At 46.3% G+C, this 18495-nt stretch overlaps 1 long non-coding RNA gene across 2 annotated transcripts, besides 1 other annotated feature; it reads left to right on the top strand.

The window, feature by feature from the left end:
• Window positions 9181-13269: an enhancer, noted in NCBI's record as "VISTA enhancer mm1211". NCBI's record gives its function as "enhancer in: limb[10/10] | heart[8/10]" and the evidence as "EXISTENCE:transgenic organism evidence [ECO:0001131][PMID:17130149]".
• On the top strand, window positions 10891-14762 carry Gm36325. Of its 2 annotated transcripts, XR_387906.3 has the most exons (3): window positions 10891-11324; window positions 11516-11612; window positions 12718-14762. It is a non-coding gene; the product is annotated as a predicted gene, 36325 (long non-coding RNA). The 2 variants fall into 2 exon arrangements; XR_003947580.1 differs by having other exon boundaries at window positions 10891-11612.
• The last annotated feature ends 3733 nt before the right edge of the window (window positions 14763-18495 follow it).

Raw genomic sequence — 18495 nt, 5'->3', positions numbered from 1 at the left:
TAAATAATAGTAGCACCAACAACAAGGTACATAGTGGCCAAGGACTGACACCTGAGGTTGTCTTCTACAAATACTTCCATACACACACAAATATCTGCACAAACACAAAAGAATGTAGTCTTAGGGGAAGGCACTTGCTGCCCAGCCTCCTGAGCTGAGTTCAGTTCCCGGTATCCATTTGGTAGACAGAGAGAAGTCACTCCCACCAGCTCATGTGTTTGCTGAGTGTGGAACATCCTCTCTCTCTCTCTCTCTCTCTCTCTCTCTCTCTCTCTCTCTCTCTCTCTCTCTCTCTCTCTCTCTTTCTCTCTTTCTCTCTCTCTCTCTCTCTCTCTCTCTCTCTCTCTCTCTCTCTCTCTCTCTCTCTCTCTCTCTCTCTCTCTCTCTCTCTCTCTCTCCAGCAGCCAGAGTCTTAGTCTTTTATCCTCCAGACCCCAGAGCACACAACCCACAAGAAAACCCCTAGACAACATTCATCGGCCATACCCATGGCTTAATTGCTGGTTAGGGAGGGGGCACAGTGGACATGAAGTCTATCCTACCACACCCGTCTGTGTGTGTTGTGAGGAGAGGGGGGCAATCTGCATGAATGACAGTCTCTGGTCCTCACAGGCAGCACTGGGCATGGTAGTTGTGTGGCTGTTTCCCACTTCCGGAGAATGCATCCTCCAAGGCCTGAGTGAAGGCCTTAAGGTGAAGAAGAAGAAGAAGGAGGAGGAGGAGGAGGAGGAGGAGGAGGAGGAGGAGGAGGAGGAGGAGGAGGAGCAAACACAGAGTGTGAAGATGAAGCCTCAGTGCTTCAAGATGTCCAGGCTCAGCTACAGGGTCTAAGGTACAGCTTCATGAGCCGCCTGAGGCAGGCAGCCAAGGCTTCTCAAGGCTGCCTCAGGAAACAGCCCAGCAGGCAGCCAGTCTCCTAACCCTGAGTAAGCAGCACTTCCTTCTGCATCCTGGACATCAGAACACTCATGCCATGAAGGACCCCGCCAATCCTTTCTGGGATGAGGGAGCCCTGTTCACCTAGACCTTCACATCTGATCCCCAGAAAGAGCCACAGGTCTCTGTGGAAACCAAGGCATCTTCATGCCTTCTCCTTTCTTTTTCCTTTCCTCCCTCCCTCCTTTCCTTCACTTCCCTCCCCCTATTCCTCCCTCCATCCCTTCCTCCCTTCCTCCCTTCTTTCCTTCTTTCCCTCCAGAAGAGATGCACTTTGGTGACACTGTAAGGCAGCTCAGGGTAATGCAGAGAGGACACCTGGAAATGTGCAAAAATGAAAGTTCAAAAGGCATCCATACTCCACACTTGTGCACATAAACATGCATGCACGCACACGCACGCACACACACGCACACGCACAAGCTTGCTGATCTAGTATGGCTAGGGTCTGTCCAATCTTTGTTCATTTAAAAACAGAAAAAGGGAAGGGGCTGCAGAAAGCCGTCCTTCCATTCCCCCAACTCCCCTGCCTCAGGCCTGGCTGACCCCTAACAAACAAGCTATCTATTTACCAGCTTCTGCTCCTTTGACAACTCTGGAGCCTCTTGCCACAAAAGGTATCTCCCCGGATTCAGGAGGTTAAGAAAGCATAGTCAGGGGCTTACCCCAAAGAGATAGCAGACAATAGTTTTCTAAATGTACCAATCACATCTTTATTTACAAGAGAAAGATACATAGAAACATCCGCATCATCCACCCTCAGGGTCCGCTTAAAGATGTGGACAGCAAAGCAAGAGCTGAGACTCTGGAGACAGTGAGGTTGTGAACTAGTGCCAAGGAGCTGGAAGAGCAGTGAGAGACGCCAGCCTGGTAGAGGGGTGCCCGGGAGACAGGAAGGATGGGTCTGTAGTTTTAGAAAGACTTCCTGGCTGCCTGATTTAGTCAGTGTTCTATTGCTGTAAAGAGACACTGTGACCACAGCAACTCTTATAAAGGAAAATATTTAATTGGGACTAGATTAGCAGTTCAGAGGATTAGTCCATTATTGTCATGGTGGGAAGCGTGGCAACGTGCAGGCAGACATGGTGATGGAGAAGAAGCCAAGAGTTCTACATCTGGATTTGTAGACGGGCAGGAAGAGAGGGACTCATTGAGCCTGGCGTGGGCTTCCTCAACCTGAAAGTCCACCTTACCAGTAACACATGTCCTTCAACAAGGTCACACCTTCTCCAACAAGGCCACACCTCCTAATAGTGCCACTCCCTGGTGACCAAGTGTCACAATCTGTGAGCCTATGAGGGTCATTCCTACTGAAGCCACCACACTGCTGCATGGCCATCTGGATGTTGTAACATTCTTGCCACCTGTATACAGCTCCTGAGAGTCCTTACCCCACAAAGTACAGCCACATGGCTGAGAAACTGCTGCCCCCAAGAGATGAGCAACCCGGGACAGCCCTCAAGCAAAACACACACCAGTAGCCGGCATCTTTTCTCCCGTGTGATGAAGGGCACTAAGCCACTCACTCACTTGTCTCCATTCTGGAAAACTGTTGTTTTGGCTGTTGAATTAGTTACCTGTTGCATACGTGTCAAATTATCTTGGGGTAAACTTTAAGTCCCAGAATCAATATTTATGCTTTCATGGGTTCTTTAGGTTAGGAATGTGATTGCACAAAAATAGCGTGGTATTGGTCCTGGGATTTCTCTTGAGGTAACAGACACGAGGTCAGCCAGGGTTATAGTCCTGTGACCGCTTAGCTGAAGTCAGAGGCTCCATTGCCAAGGTGACATGTTCATATGACTATTGGTAAGAGACATCAGTCCCTCACCACAGGGACCTCCCCAGAGGGAACTTGAGTGGCCTCACAGCATAGCATGGTGGCTGGCTTCTCTAGACCAAGTGATCCAACAAGAAATGAGCTGGAAGCCACAGGACCTCAGAAGTCCCACAGACGCATTCCATCAAAACCTTTTCTTTTTCTTTTGCCGTGCCAGAACTCAAATAGCCCAGTCCTCATGAGTGTTACATACACTTGAAGCTATGTCTCCAAACCCAGCTGGTGAGCTGTTTGATATGAGAGGAGACTCTTCAAGGGTATGAACGTGAGGAGGTGGGGGTCATTGGAGGTCAACTGAAGGTTGATACCTCAGTAACTAATACTGTAAATGGAAGACATCATGGACTACCTGTGATGCCTCCTCAGCTCTCTGTCCTCCATCTCTTTGCCTAAGCCACAGATGTCCTTCCAGCATCTCTGAGGTTCATCTTGTCCGTATTCATAGATGTGCTCAGTTGCCAGAGCAGCACACAGCCTATTCTACACTGAAGGCTTAGGAGAATCTGGACCACATCCTCTGCTGTATCATGCAGACCTCTCTATCCCTATGATCTAAACTCAGTGCCCTAAAAGTCCCCCACTGCAGCACTTACCTTCCTAGCTGCCCTATCATTAAAACTAGCTGTGTGCCTTTTGAGAGTTTCCCAAACCTCTCTGAGATTGTCAGCCCTCTGCTATAAACTGGATGATCAAGTATCTGTTCCTTCCCCCAGGAGTTTCTTTTTCCAAAGATTTTATTAATTCATGTGTATGAGTGGTTTGTGTGTATGTATGGATGTATAAATGTATGCATGTATGTATACCGTGTGCATGCCTGTACATGAAGTTATCAGATCCTCTGGGACTGGACTTACAGATGCTGTAAACTGCTACGAGGCCACTAAGGAATCGAATCAGAGTCCTCTGCATGAGCCACAAGTGCTCTTAACCACTGAGCCATCTCCCGAGCCTCAGCCCCGCTGAGCTGGAGGAGGATATGGTGAGATTACAAGTGTCAGACACTTTGGACAATCCCAGGTATGGAGGATATACTAGCAACATCCCTTTTGTGTTGTCTTATGAGCACTGTGTCTTCCCGGACTGAGAGTTGTTTTGTTTTTGTTGTTGTTGTTTTTCCCAAAACATTTCCTCTTGAAGATCCCAAGGCCTGTGTGCAGAAGATGCTGAGCCCCACCTCCATCCCTTCAAGGATGCTATGAGGCCACCTTCTTCATTTAGTTGCCAGGGATGGCTCTGGCCAGAGTCTCAATGTTGTAGCCTCACCAAGCGCCTTCAAGAGCATCAGTGGCAGTGAGACACAGATGATCTGAGCAACTGGATCCATACTTTCTTGAAGAGAGACTTGGTGCTGCAAGGAAATAAAGCTACCAGGACAGGGCATGGGAGTCAGGGCTCTCAGAGGGAGGATTGTGTGTGGCAATGACATTTAGCTGGAACTTGGGTTTCTTATGGGTGTATGGAGAGAAAGGGAGAGAGAAAGAGAGAGAGAGAGAGAGAGAGAGAGAGAGAGAGAGAAAGAGAGAGAGAGAGTGAAAGATCTCAAAGACAGACATTACTGATTGAACAGAGCATGCTTGACCAGCTAAGGTCTCAAGAAGAAACAGAGATTACTGCTGGGAAACTTAAAACCCTTAAAAGCAGCTACCTGTATGGGAACTAGTTAAAATTCAGGTACGACTCATATGCAGGATCGCTGACCATCCTGTCTGTCAATTCGAGAAGCCGTGAGATTTCAAATGCCCAGCTGTCAGAGACACACCAACAAACAGGGAAACGTGGCCCATTCACTAGAACAAAATTAACCTTTAGACTCTGACTCTGAAGCGACAGACATCAGACTTACTAAGTGAAGACTTTAAAGCAGGTCTTAAATAGTATGCTCCAAATACTAGAGGAAAATACAGACAAGGGGTAAAGCAAATTAGGAAAAATAAGATGCAGACACATTTAAATGTTAACAAAGAGATGCAAATTATTTTTAAACAACGTGGAAATTTTTAAAAATTATTTTACTATTATAAAAAATTATTTTACTATTATGTGTATGGGTGGTGTTTGGGGACATGTATGTGTACCAATTGCCTGTCTGGTGTCCATGGAAGCCAGAGTGGGTGTTGGATCCCCTGGAACTAGAGTTACAGATGGTTGTGAGCCACCATGTGGGTACTGGAAATGAATCTGGGTCCTCTGGAAGAGCAGCCAGCACTCTTAACCACTGATCTATCCCTCCCACCCATTATTTTTTTTTAATGAACAAAAATTAGTCAAAAAGTAATGGAATCAAAGCATTCGCTGGAAGAATTCTGCAGCAGCTGACTCAGGCGGGCAGAATAAATAACAATACTGAAACGAAAGCACCTTAAGTCACCAGATATGTGAGAAAAATGAAAAAAAAAAGTAAACAGAGCCTGGTGTGCTTACAGATACCATCAAGCAAACTATGCATCATGGGAATTCTAGAAAGAGACAGGAGGGTGGGGGGAGGTGGGAAGGAAGAAACAGAGATACAATCTAGAAGAATAATGGTCAAGTTTCCTCAAATTTGAGGTAAAATATAAATTTAAACATCCAAAATCGTAACAGATATCCAAATAGGTTGCATGCACATTAATTCAAAAGCAAGGCTTATGAGGATTTTTTTTTCTCTCTCCAAGGACATACTTGGATATAGGACAACTTGAACTTGACTGATCAACTAGCTGCAAGTATTTATCTTGGAACTAGGAATGGTTGTGTCCAGTAACCAAGAATCTGCTTAGTGGCAGTGTTTCTGTAAGACAGAATACCGCGGAGCCATCAAGTGATGTCAGTGGGGTGTGGGACGGAATATGAAAGGAGGATCGTAAATGTCACATGCGGCCTTGTTTTCACACTATAACATAACTGTGAATAGATGTGGACAAACTCAGGAAGCAAGACAAGAACAAATTAAGAATTCACTTTCTTCTTAGTAAATGAGATTAGGAATTCTCCCCACTTGTTTTGCTTCTGTGTAAAATTATGCCTTCTATAATAAGATCTAAAAATACATTTAGAAACTCGTAACATTCCAAGAAAGCATCAGAGAAGGGCTTGAAGTGACGCTGAGGTGTCCTTACGGTGCTGTCTCAGGTCAGCATTCAGTGGCTCTTCCCTCAGGGGCCTCTGTCTCTTGTCCACCACTGACCTTGTGAAAGTTCCAAGGTTGTGTTACTTCAGGTTTGTTAACAGATCCAGGGATAATTTCTAGGCTGAGATGAAATGTCATCATTCCGTTTTCTCCCGAGTCACACTCTGCCAAGCCACACTAAGTGTTTCAGCTCCAACAGTAAACCTCTACAGACATCCCACTAGCAAATGAAGAAGCTACTTGCTTGGACAGCACTTCCTTCACTGGTCACAAGTGTAGAGCAAGCATCGGGATAACCAAATATCAATAAAAAGCTCAACTTTCTGGGCTGATGCAATGGCTTGATGAGTAAGGGCATCTGCTGGCAAACCTGATGACCCAGGTTCAATCCCTGGGACCTACATGGAATGAGACCACCTCCTCAAGTTCTCCTGTGACCTCCAGGTGTTTTCGGTAGTACACATTTGCATGCACACACACCCAGGCACACATCAGTCTGCCAATCAATCACCCAATGGCCAAAGAAAGCTTGGCTTTCTTACTTCTCAGTCTGTTCAAGTGTCTTGGTGATCTTCCCCCTTAATTTATGAAATTTCATCTTTCACGATCCCCCCCCCAATAAATACAAGCAGAACATATAAGACAGTCCCCTCAGTTTTGCAAAATCCAAATGCAAAAATCGTAAGATAAAATGAACGGCACTCGTTACCTGGCCCTGACTCTTTCACAAGGTTGAGGCTCTGACTTACAGGCCTTCTTGATGGACCCAGATACAGATGCTATAAAGCGAAGTTGACTTTTTAGGACTGCAGGCCAAGCTGTTTCCAATCCGGAGAATCTGCTGAAGCTATGACCTTTGACCTAAGCAAACGTCATTGCAAAGATGAAATTTTTGCCAGGGAAGGGTTTCAGGTAGATACCAACTTGTCCCACTGGCACTTCCTGCTGTCACATCTTAGAAGTAGTGTTTGCCTTGTAGATGTGAGGTGAGAGTTTGTTCCCCAGTGCTATGAAAATAGATAAGTAAATCTTACCACCAACCCAAGAATGTTTTGCCATCAAGAATCAAAATCCAAGCTGGGTGTGGTGGCGTACACCTTTAATCCCAGCACTTGGGAGGCAGAGGCAGGTGGATTTCTGAGTTCGAGGCCAGCCTGGTCTACAGAGTGAGTTCCAGGACAGCCAGGGCTTACACAGAGAAACCCTGTCTCAAAAACAAACAAAACAAACCAAACAAAGAATCAAAATCCAGTGCCACTGGAAAGCCATGCATACACAAAAGATGCTAGGTGAATGAAATTGTTAGCTGGGGAAGACATGGGGGTCAGGCAGTGTTCGTGGGTTCAAGTCCTTTTCTGCCACAGACTCTAAAATTTCAAGAGTCTCCCAGAGTTCCCCATAGTGAAGAACCAATCGCAGCACAGCAGGGAGATCTGCCCTGGGCCCCAAGTCCTTCTGGAAAACAGCACATTATACAGGAAGCCAAAGCCAATAGGTAGGCCTGTAGCCAACTTAGTGGCACACAGAGAGACTAGGGGTGAGGAAAGGAAGTGGGTCTATAGGGACAGAATGTAGTCAAACAGAAAATTAAAACCAGAGGAAACCCACCTCTGAGCAATGGATTCCACATCTATGGCATGGGACTATCTCCGAGCAATGGACTCTACTGTTGCATAGAGCCATCTCTGAGCAATGGACTCCGCTGTGGCAAGGGCACTGTTTTTGTTTGTTTGTTTGTTTGTTTGTTTGTTTGTTTGTTTTTTCTCCCTGCCTCCATCCCCCATCCTGTCTAAACTCCTGTCAAATACACATTCCAGACCATCTGATCACTTAAATATTAACAGAAATTTGCATTTTGGTAAGATTCTAACTACTGTAAAAGTTTTCTCGGGACTCAAATAGTCAGAGCTCCGTACAGGTCACAGAACATAAGAACATTCTAGAAGATGAAAAGCAACAGCACAGGAAGGTGTGCAGGGAGCTGAGTTTCCAAGCCCGTGTGCTCTCCTTAGGGATGTGCTTGACTGACAGACCTCTGTTCAGCGTGTGAGCTGCACACACTTGGAAATGACACTGGCCTGAAACCAAGCTCTGTGCTCATTAATGAGACAGCTCTGAGCCTAGTTTTTCTGTATGCAAAATGGGACAGTAAAGCTGTGGGGTCAGGAAGCATGCCTGGCAAGCTCTCTGGGACATTAGTGTCTTTCCTCTCCCCATGCCCACACCCGTCCAGCCCAATCTCTGATCTTACTTGTTTTTAAAGGAGTGAACTGGAGTCTCTTGAGAAGGACTTGCTCCTTGAAGGAGTCAGACGGTGAACCTATGAGGGTTCTTTTGTTAGCGTGTGATAAGCAATGAAGGAAGACACCAGCTCACATCACTGAATATGTTAGAGATCTATCTCTTAATGGCTTCAGGCATGGCTGGATCAGGGGCTCTGATGATGGTAAGTCTTAGCTCCTCTTCTTCTCAACAGCTGGACTCTGTTCGCTCTGTGCCACTTTGATTTCCAGGCATGGTCTTCCCGTATGATGCTCCTGGAAGCTCTAAAAGCAAGAAATGACTACCTAAAAAGAAAGCATCCTTCCACGACCCCCAAACATTTACAGATGTCCCAGTACCAATGACCTTAGCCAGAGTGATGGGGTGGTAGCCCACTCCTGGAGACAAGCGGAAGGTGTGTCCTCCCAGGGAGACCAGAACTCTCTTTGCAGCAGGAGAGAAAGGGTAACTAGGCACAAACACTAGCCGCTGCACGCACCTTCCTCTTTGAAAGAAGGAAAATCAAGAATAAAGGGATGTCCAGGCAGAAACTGAGGGCACGGCACCCTCACTCACTGCCACAGAGCTGATCTGGAGAGATGAAATGGAAGGATCCAGAGTCAAAACTCCCAAAGAGTTTTGGGATATTTGAAGGGTTTTTGTTGTTGTTATTTTGGTTTTGCTGTTTGTTTGTTTACTCCTAGGAATCTAAGATCTTAGGACTTCCAGAAGGGAACACGTCCAACTGAAATCCACGGGAAGGCACACAAGAGGAGGGAAAGAAAGCACTGGGCACCGGCAGGACAGACCAGGTATTGGAGAGCTAGCCCTTCCTTCTTAAATGCTTATTGAAATGTTTGAGGTCTAAAACAAGATGTATTTACTGGCACTGAACTAGGAGAAGAAAAAACACAACACAGAAACTAATCGAGTTTAATTAAACGTCAGAACGCCTGCAGATCTTCATATTTTATCAGAGTCATTGATGGCTAGGTTTACTATCCCTCCCAGACCCCATTACACTGGGAAGTAATTGTAACGGTAAATACAGCCCTGTGAAATAAAGTTCACGGGATGGTCACTGGGGAGTCTTAGCTTTGCCTGCGGATGCACCCACAGCCAGAAGACTAAAGCCAAAAGGACTCCTTAAAACCTTCTCTGCCATCTCCATCAGACTGAAAACAAGGGGCAGGTGCAGGGTGTGATGCTGGGGAATGCTTTGAGAGTCAGGGTACCTGGATCTCTCTGGACACATTGGAGCCAGGGAGGCCACAGCCACAGGTCACCATCCCCCTCCCCCAGTCCCTTCTTCCTAGTGCCTCCTTGACTGAGCCCCCACCCCTCTTTTAAACCTCTATCATGGCAACCACCTCAGGGCCAGACCCCTAATTACCAGCTTCTTCTAAGTGTGTGTGGGGGGAGCCTTTGCCAATCCCGCCCCATTCACAGCACAGACCCAGGGGGCCAGGCAGGTTCAAAAGGTGAAATAAATGAATCTTTACACATTACAAGGGCCCAAGCAACATTCTCTGTGGCATTAGGGCCCCTGAAAGAGCAGCAAGTAAAAGCAGGTGTGTTGGGCGCCCTGTCAGCTAACAACACTGATAAGGCTGCCATGCCTGGTTCTGCTTCATTTCAAACAGACTGCTCTGGAGAGGAGGGGAAAGCCAGAGCAGAAATAATTGCCGGAGCTTCCAGTGAGCAGGGAGAGCCTGCAGGCAGAGATCAACGGGCCTGATTTCACCCTCTTCTCTTTATTTCTATAACCTTAAATGTTCTGCTATTATAGAAGTCATTATGTCAGCTCGCCCCAGCCTCTCCAGCTGCCCATTTTCAAATTGTATCAATTGGTAAGGCTTTGGGGCTGAGGGAACTCCATCTTGATTCCTGGTTCCTAGGCTTTGCAGATAAAGCGACTCCCCCCCACCCCACCCCACCCCAATCTGATTCATCAGGATATGCTGTCCTGAGCATGCGTCTAGATCAGATCCTGCCCCCAACCCCCCCTCCCCCACATACACACACCCATGAACTGCCTAGAAACCAGGCAGGGCGTGGGTGGATCGATCTTTCTTTCTCTCTTTCTTTCTCTCTTCCTCTTTCTTTCTTTCTTTCTTTCTTTCTTTCTTTCTTTCTTTCTTTCTTTCTTTCTTTCTTTCTGTTTTTTTTCTCCCTCCTTTCAAATGACGGATAATAAAGCAAACTGAGAGCAAAGCAATGCTTGTTACAGAGCTTCTGTTGACGTGGCTAAAGGGGAGTCTGATATTTCCTCTTCCCTGGGGATAGGGTCAGCGGGCTCTACGCTCTGGAGTTTATTGGTGACCTCGGGCATCTCAAGCAGGAGAATCGGGTGCACTTGCCTCCCACGAGCCTGTTCGCATAAACACTTCTGTGTTTTATTTTGCTGATTGTGTGAGACATGGTCTCACCATACTTCTCCGGGCTGGCCTTGAACTCACAATCCTCTTGCCTCAGCCTCCCCCAATGCCTTGCACTCTGTGGAACAGACACTTGCCAGGCAAAGTGTAGGAAGAGCTGGGAAACAGGTTGTGTTGACCTTTTATAGCTAATCAGTTACAGTAAAAAGAAGCACATTAAACAGACACATATTCTCGGGGCCTTGGCAGGCACACAGGGATGTGAGGGAGTTGCTCAAGAGAGTACGAAAGTGAGCTGGTTGCTCAAGAGGGTGCGATAGTAAAATGTCCAGGCCAATCAAAGGAAAACCTGCAGAACCAACAATGACTTGTATAACTGCCTCGGCATACACCACCTAGAGACTTGGTCATGTTAAAAAGCGGGCAGGGGGAAGATGCGCCATCATTCACCAGGCTCGTGAGGGCATCTGGCAGCCACCAAGAATGTGGAAAATGACTTGGAAAAGAGATTAAGCCAGAGCCTCCTGCGCCATCACCAGCTCTCTTTGGAGCTGATGGGAGAGAGTTGGAGACATGAGGAAGAGCGTGAGGAAGAGCTGGCATCATGGGTCAGAGATGGGCTGGCTCTGTGGCGAAATGAAGGAAGAAATCAACCAGACGCCTGCACTACCACTGAGAACTTGGGGGGGGGCAGCGGGAGGAGGCAGGAAGCAAGGGAGTATGAGACCCCAGCTACAGGAAAGAGCACCAAGATGGCAGCCGGTCCCCTCAGCCCCTTCCTTAATTCCTTCCAGTTAATGTAAGTGTAGAGGAGAGGAAGGGAGGGAGAGAGAGAGAGAGAGAGAGAGAGAGAGAGAGAGAGAGAGAGAGAGAGAGAGAGAGAGAGAGAGAGAGGAAAAAGAAATGCTAATTGAGCCGGGGACACTGACAGATCTAACAGAAAGTGTCTTCATTGGGAAATTGCCATCTGAAGCCCCCTTGTTCCTTCAGAAAACCAGGAGGAGTGAGGCAGAGGGAGCCTGACAGGAAGTGAGGACTCCAGACTTCAAACACAAACATTATGAAAAACAAGCAACATCTGCAAACAGTAAGTACTTATTTATATTTTATGGAGTGTGTGCTTGGGATTCTGACAGGTTTTTAAACAGAGACCATATTAAGCCCATTCAAAGGCGAGAATGTCCCTTTTAAAAATGCATTACCCCGCTGCTCAGGCAGGCAGGCCGGCTGCTGGCCTCAGGTGAGCCCTGACCCCTGCCGACCTGGTCTAACAAAACACACATGCAGGTTTGCAAGGGGGGCCGTTTAGTGCTCCTCTCTCAAGGTCATCGCAGGCGGGGGCTGGAGGGTTAGTATGCAGCAAGCTTTTCCCTCGGCTGACAGAGGCGCTTTGAACTTTTCCCTTCTGAACAAATAGGAAAGGGAACCGCAAGGAAACTGAGAATCTGAGGCAGGAGCCTTCCACAGCTGAATAAGCTGTAAATAAATACGTAAATAAATAAATATGTGGCCATCCTTGTCCCCAACAAATGAAAGACGCCCCTCCTAGGCTTCCAGGGGCTTTGTGCATTTGCTGCATGTGAGAAACTTTAAAATAAAAACAACAGAATAAACCTTCTCTTTCTCGCCACCCCCCCCCAAGGATGAACCCTTTATTTTTGACAACAAATACGAGATGGCTGGCAGGTACCGTGAGCTCTGTTCCATGAAATATTTAGTAAGGCAATAGCGACTCCCTGGACAGCTTAAGAAAACCACGATTATATTCAGAGAGAAAGCCACGAGCAAACAGAGCGGGCAAAACACAAAGGAAGATAAGGGAGGAGCTTTCAACAGGACTTCCTGTCCAATAAGGCAACCAGGCTTGATCCATATGTTTTGAGAAAAATCAAAGTGTCAGAACTATCCAAAATGTCAATCGCTCCGGTAAGGAATATTGTCTAACATTTTCTATTACACCGTTCAAGAATTTGCCTCGCAGCGCAATTTGGAAGGGAAAAAAAAAAACTCTTTCATTTAAAAAAAAACACTCAAAAGAAAAGAAGGAAGGGGGGAGGTGGGAAGAGGCGAACAAGGCGCGTTTGAGGGGAGTGTAACACGATCGCGCTCCGGGCTCCCAACCGTCCTGAAAGCCAGGCTGATGAAAGTGGCTCTCCTCCACACCTCTCTGCAGTTCTTTCCTTTCTTTCCAGACACTCTTGCTGAGGGACTTCCTGGACAGTGGCGTGGAACGAAGCAGGCTTCATGCACCGGGCCACCTGAGGCGCAAGCCTTCGGCAGTCTTAATATTGCGATGATCCGAGAAAATGACTTAAGGGATGAGCGAAGGAATATTCCACTCATCTCGCTAGGTGCCGGGTACCCAATCACGGGGTGACCCACTTTGGAAAGGCCTTGCAAGGCAGCAGAGGGACTGACTCCCCATGTGAACAACATAATGCTGCTTTGGCAAAATGTAAACAACCCCCCTTCCCCCCGCCCCCCCCCCCCCCTTGGGACTGGCCTGGTCTGTATCTGGTTTGACAGAACTTTCTGGCTGCTTCTGATTGCCTCTGCCACATCCTGGAAATTCTAGAGGGACAGACCATACAGGAGCTGCTGTCTGTGCCTGGTGGAATCTTAAACAGAATGAAACAGGCCCCCAACAATCAATATTACCGACAAATTAATCTCTGCAAATAAACTGCTTTGCACGTCAAGACTGTTCCAAGTCCCCAGAATAATTGTGTCATGGAAGTTGAGGTCTTTGCACCAATTCCGTGGCATTTTTATTTTCTCCTGGGCAGTGGCAGTAGCAGCAGCAGCAGCATTCAAGGCTGTCTGAAGAATGAGGCTCAGAGAGTCAGTCCCCCCAGCGGCCTCGACCTCCATCTCTGCTTAAGACTGTTAAGGCATCTACCCTTTCTGGAGGGAAGTGAGAGGACAGTCAGAAGTTGTCTATACTGCCCAGACTCAAAAAAATCACTGGAAGTTCAGCTTCAGCAAGGCTCCTCAATATGAGAATTTGGGTTCATTTTCCTCTAAGGAACAGAAAGGGCATGGGATATTTTTTTGTGACTTCCTAAATCCCTGAAGCTGTCAGAAAGGAGGCCAGAGGAAAGTGCTCCGTACCCAGTCTACACCAATATTAAATCTTGGCCCCCTCTCTACTATCTGATGACCACCACCCCCACAGGCAGCCTTCTGCTGTGCAGTATCTGGCCCCTCCCCTCTTCTGTCATCCAGCTCTGAAGGATTAACAAGTGGAAGGCAGTGAGGGACAAGCCATCGGGCAGAGATTCCGTTCCCACTGATCTGGGGTCTGAGCTACCTGGGAATCTCAGAGACAAGAACAGCCCAGGAACAGCCCATCGCAGCAGGAATCAGGAGTCGCCAGCCTATAGTTGTCATTAGTATGTAAATTTTAAAAGCTCAGTCAAAAATATCAATACCTCCCACTTAATTTATTACTATATAAAGATGGATGGTGGCGAAGCATATCATTGATTTTCAGAGCTCTTAAAAAATGGCAAGGAAGAAAATAGTCCAAGACAACACAAAACACTGTGTCTCAAAATTAATCACTGTGTTTTTTAAACACACACACACACATACACACACACACACACACACACACACACACACACACACACACAAATGCACTGTACAGCAGCCCGTATGGTTCAATCTTATTTGATTGCCTATTTTGAAAATGAAGAGATGGAGCAGGGCATTTATGTAAAGAGCTCTCCCGCTCAGAATGGATTAGATGGAGCAGGTTAGCATTTTTACTGTATCGACAGCAGACTCTTAGACAGCCACACTCCAGCCTGGCTCTTGAGAGGAAATCGAAGTGAATGCAGTCCCTTGGCAGAGCCAGGAAGGATAACCTATCAGTCCCCAGACCTCAGGCAGCCTGGCGTTCACTGGCCAGCTTAGGCCAGGCTGGCTCCTCTTATTCTTTGACGCAGTAAGACTGCCATTCTCCTGTTTATTGAAGTGTTAGAAGAGATATTCATGATCATGGAACTCATAAGCAGACTCATCACCAGGTTCCAGAAAAGCCCGTAACCTGAGAATTCCACGTGTGTCTGAAATGACAAGGAAACCAGGGCCTGATCATCCCCTGTGCTGCCGAAGGGTCACTTCCCTGCCCTTGACATTTGGAGATGTTTGCATTTATACAGAGGGGGAAGGGGCTGGAGAAGAGAGATTTTTGAAGAGGCAGAGAAGACAATAAAGGTGCAGTTGGTGGAAATCTCTCACTTTGCCTGGTTTTTGTTTGGATTCTCAAAAGTGTTTTGGCTCTGTGTCTTTTGAATAAACAGCCACCCGGTTAAAGGAGATGAATGAAAGAACGTTGGGGTGGAGCAGATGCAGCCCGGAGAAACGCTGCAAATACCCCCTAGAGGACCCGCGCTCCCAAAGAGGAAGAATATTTGTCTTCAATAGCAGTAAACCCAGGATGTTTGTCCTCCTCTTCCCAGAGTCCCGGGTCCTCCCTCAAACCTCCTCAGCAGATCCTGGGAATGATGGGCGATTGCCGTGGGCTTGCCAGGGTCTCTGTGGAAACTTATCTTCTTATAAAGACGTTCTACCTGTCATCAGGCTACGAGCCACAGGCAACTCTCCAGGTTCATTACACTGGAAATATGCAGCTGGTAGATGCCTCCTGTCCTGAGAACCCCAGTCTCCATCAGGGGCTGCTTTCCAGGGTCCTTGCCATCACACGGACGCTTCTGAATTATCCAGACCACGTCTACTGCAGTGAGCAGTGGCGTACCTTTCCTCCTTGCTTTGTTTATGAAAATATGCATCAACTTACTAGATGTCTTCTTGCTATAATTGGATTTAATTCATTATCTTTCCTTTCAATAAAATCACAGCAAAACACGGGAATATAAATGTGCAGGCTAATTGCTTATGGAAATTCAGGGGCCGTCGTTGGTATAAATTTACCCCATACGAGAAAGACACAGTTGTGTCGTTATCATAGAATTTTACAACAATGTGTAATTATAGAGAGAAGCAGGTATAATTAGCAAGCCTTTCCACAAAGCAGGTAGCATTCCTGGTTAAATATTTACAGCTCCACAAACAGCCAGTAATAATGAGTTTTCTCAGCCACACATTACAGACCATCCAACAAATACCCCGCCAAGTGGTCATTATCACTCCAGCGAGCATGGCTTTGCTTTCTTGCCTGCAAGGATGCTTCTGCAGCGTCTGCAAGACAGGAATCCAGGCTGACGTGCCTTGCTGCCTTGCAATGGTAATGAAAACAAGTATGGAAGCAGGCGCTCTCCTTCTGCAGAGAATCGCAATTAAAGCTGCATATTTAGAGATTTAGAGATGACATCAGCCAAGAGTCCTGCACTTGGGTGGCAACAAAACTCGCCCCCCCTTTTCTCTTTCTTTCTTTTTTCTTCCTTCCTTCCTTCCTTTCTTTTCTTTCTCTCTTTCTTTCTTCCTTTGTTTATTCATTTATTTCATTTGTTGTTGTTGTTTGTTTCTCTTTCTATCTGAAAGAAATGGAAGCAACCTGCAAAAATGCCTAAAGCTGCCCACAGCACAAGTGACTGCCAAACAAGTCCACTGAGGGTCACCCAGATCTGCAGCTGTTGCACAAAATAAAATCAATGCAGCTCACCCTGGGCAAACACCCTCTGTGGCTCTTTATTACCAAATGATATGAACTTTGACCCCACCTGAACAAAATTTAATATTTTTCTCCCAAATATTTAAAAAATTCATTCTGGGGCTCGAGAGGAGTCAGAGAGTCTGCGAGCTGTAATTTGACATCTGAATTATTCCGAGGTTAATACGGAAAGCTATTCACAAGCTTATTTGGAGACGTGTCAATCAAGATATCACTTGTGCGGAGAAGATGGACTTGGGCTTAGGAGAGCAGATAGCTTTCAGGGAAGCACAAAATAAAAGGAAGGCGGGCTCTGATGACTATGTTACGTCTTCATTCCGCACAATGACATTTTTCTTCTCCTGAAAAAGCTAAGAGAGTCTGTCTCAGGGCTGGCCGTGCCTTTTTCCACACCTGTGAAAAACATTTTAATGTTTATTAAAAATGATAACCATAAACAACAAACATGGTATTGAAACTCGCCTCTGTTAATTTCAACGCTCTGATTAAGATTTTAAGCAACGCTTCTAAATTAGACTGTCAGGCTGCCGTCCTCAAGGCTGGGCCGGGGTTCTGATCCTGAGCAGGGTTGCTGGAGCAAGCAGCCTTTCCTGGTGTGCCTGTGAGCCTGGCTGGCACTGCTGATAGTCTTTTCATTCATTTCCATTGAATTGGGGGTGATTCAATTAGCCCTGATTGTCCATGAGCCGCAGCCCAAAATGAAACGGCTGGCTCTGATAGCCTCCTCCTTACATAGTTCCCAGCTGACAAATAACAATGTTAATTACCCATTGTTATGATCTGAAAAGACATTCGAATTTTAATTATGCAAATTTGGAGCCATTTTGTTCCGATAAGCAAAAACTAAGCAGGCTAGTTTGTCCAAGGATGGCTGCATCCCTGTTTGGAATCTCTCTAGCATGTGCGATCTGTCAAGCAAGAGTGGACTTCATCTTTGGGCATCTCAGGGGTAACTTCTTTCTCAAGAAACAAAGACTAGGATGTTGTCTTCAACATTCTGTTTCTCTGAGCATCATTCATGGAAAGCTGTGACGGCCAGTTTGCTTGGCAGTGGCAGCTATCTTAGGGGTGTCTATGATGAATGACTGGGCGTTCAGCAAACAAATATCTCTCGCTTTTATACGTGTGAGAGCCGGAGACTCACCGAACATAAATCACAGTGTGAGTCTCCTACAGATTCTTCAAATATGCTGAAAGCACGTTCTGCTACCAAAGTTCTGTTTAGAAAACTACTATAAACGGAAAAAAAATAAAACCAAAAGTATCTTCCAAGGCTTTGGAAGAGAGAGAGTTGGCATGCAGAGGAGGTCAGAGGACAACCTTGGGGGACAGGGTCCCTGTTATTTGTCTTTACATATGCCAATTTGGGTGGTCTATCAGGGACTACCCTCTCTGCCTTCCATCTTGATGTAGGAACACCGGGATTATAGATCTATACCTGGCTTATGTGGAGATTGTCTCTTCTTCCTTGTGAGTTGATGCCCACTATGGGCAGTATCATTCCCTAGGCTGAGCCCTAAAGTGTTGAAGAGTAAAGAAAGCTTCCTGAGTACAAGCAGCTGCTTGAGATCCCGCCTTGACTTTCCTGAAGTGATGGATTGTGACCCACAATTGTGAGCCAAATAATTCTCCTCCCTTGTGCCTGTTTTTGTTTGTTTGTTTTATTTTGTTTTGTTTTTTGTTTTGTTTTTGTTTTTTTATCAAGGTATTTGATCACAGCAACAGAAATGAAATGAGGGTATGTTGCTGCAAGGAAATTGTTTAGTTACATATGAGTGTTAGGAACTGTGCCTATCTGGATTCATGATATCATAGGCGATAGTGTGTTTACAGTACATTAGTAATGAGAATGAACAAGCTCATTTCCACAGAGATGGTCGAAAATACAAATGAGGTCTTGTTTCTCTGCTATTAAAAAACAAAAACAAAACAAAAAAAAAACCTTCAGAAGCTTCCAGAAGGAATTCAAGGTCTTTATCTAGCTCTGGATTCTGCTGCTGGTTCCATCTGTAGCTCTGTCAGTCTCTCAGTCACTGGGTTTTGTGTACCAGTTACTTGAAAGCGCTGGTGTTTCTTAGCTCTGACTGCTGTACCTTCCTGGCTATGTGTATGCTAGTCCTTCTGACTACCTACTCTCCCCTTACCGCTCAGCTTACCACTCTGACTTCTATTTAAGTCTTTCTCCAGGAAGCCATCCCGAGTCCAGTGGGATGGGATCAGGGGACCCATTGAATTATGGGTCATTTGTTCATTCATTCACTGTGCCATCCAATCATGAGATCCAATAATAAGCAAGCTCTTTGCTCAGAGCACATTTCCTGTCCCCCCACCC

Source organism: Mus musculus, chromosome 8, assembly GCF_000001635.26.
Source record: "Mus musculus strain C57BL/6J chromosome 8, GRCm38.p6 C57BL/6J".
NCBI classification, from domain to species: Eukaryota; Metazoa; Chordata; class Mammalia; order Rodentia; family Muridae; genus Mus; species Mus musculus.
This window is presented reverse-complemented; position numbering and strand designations above follow the sequence as displayed.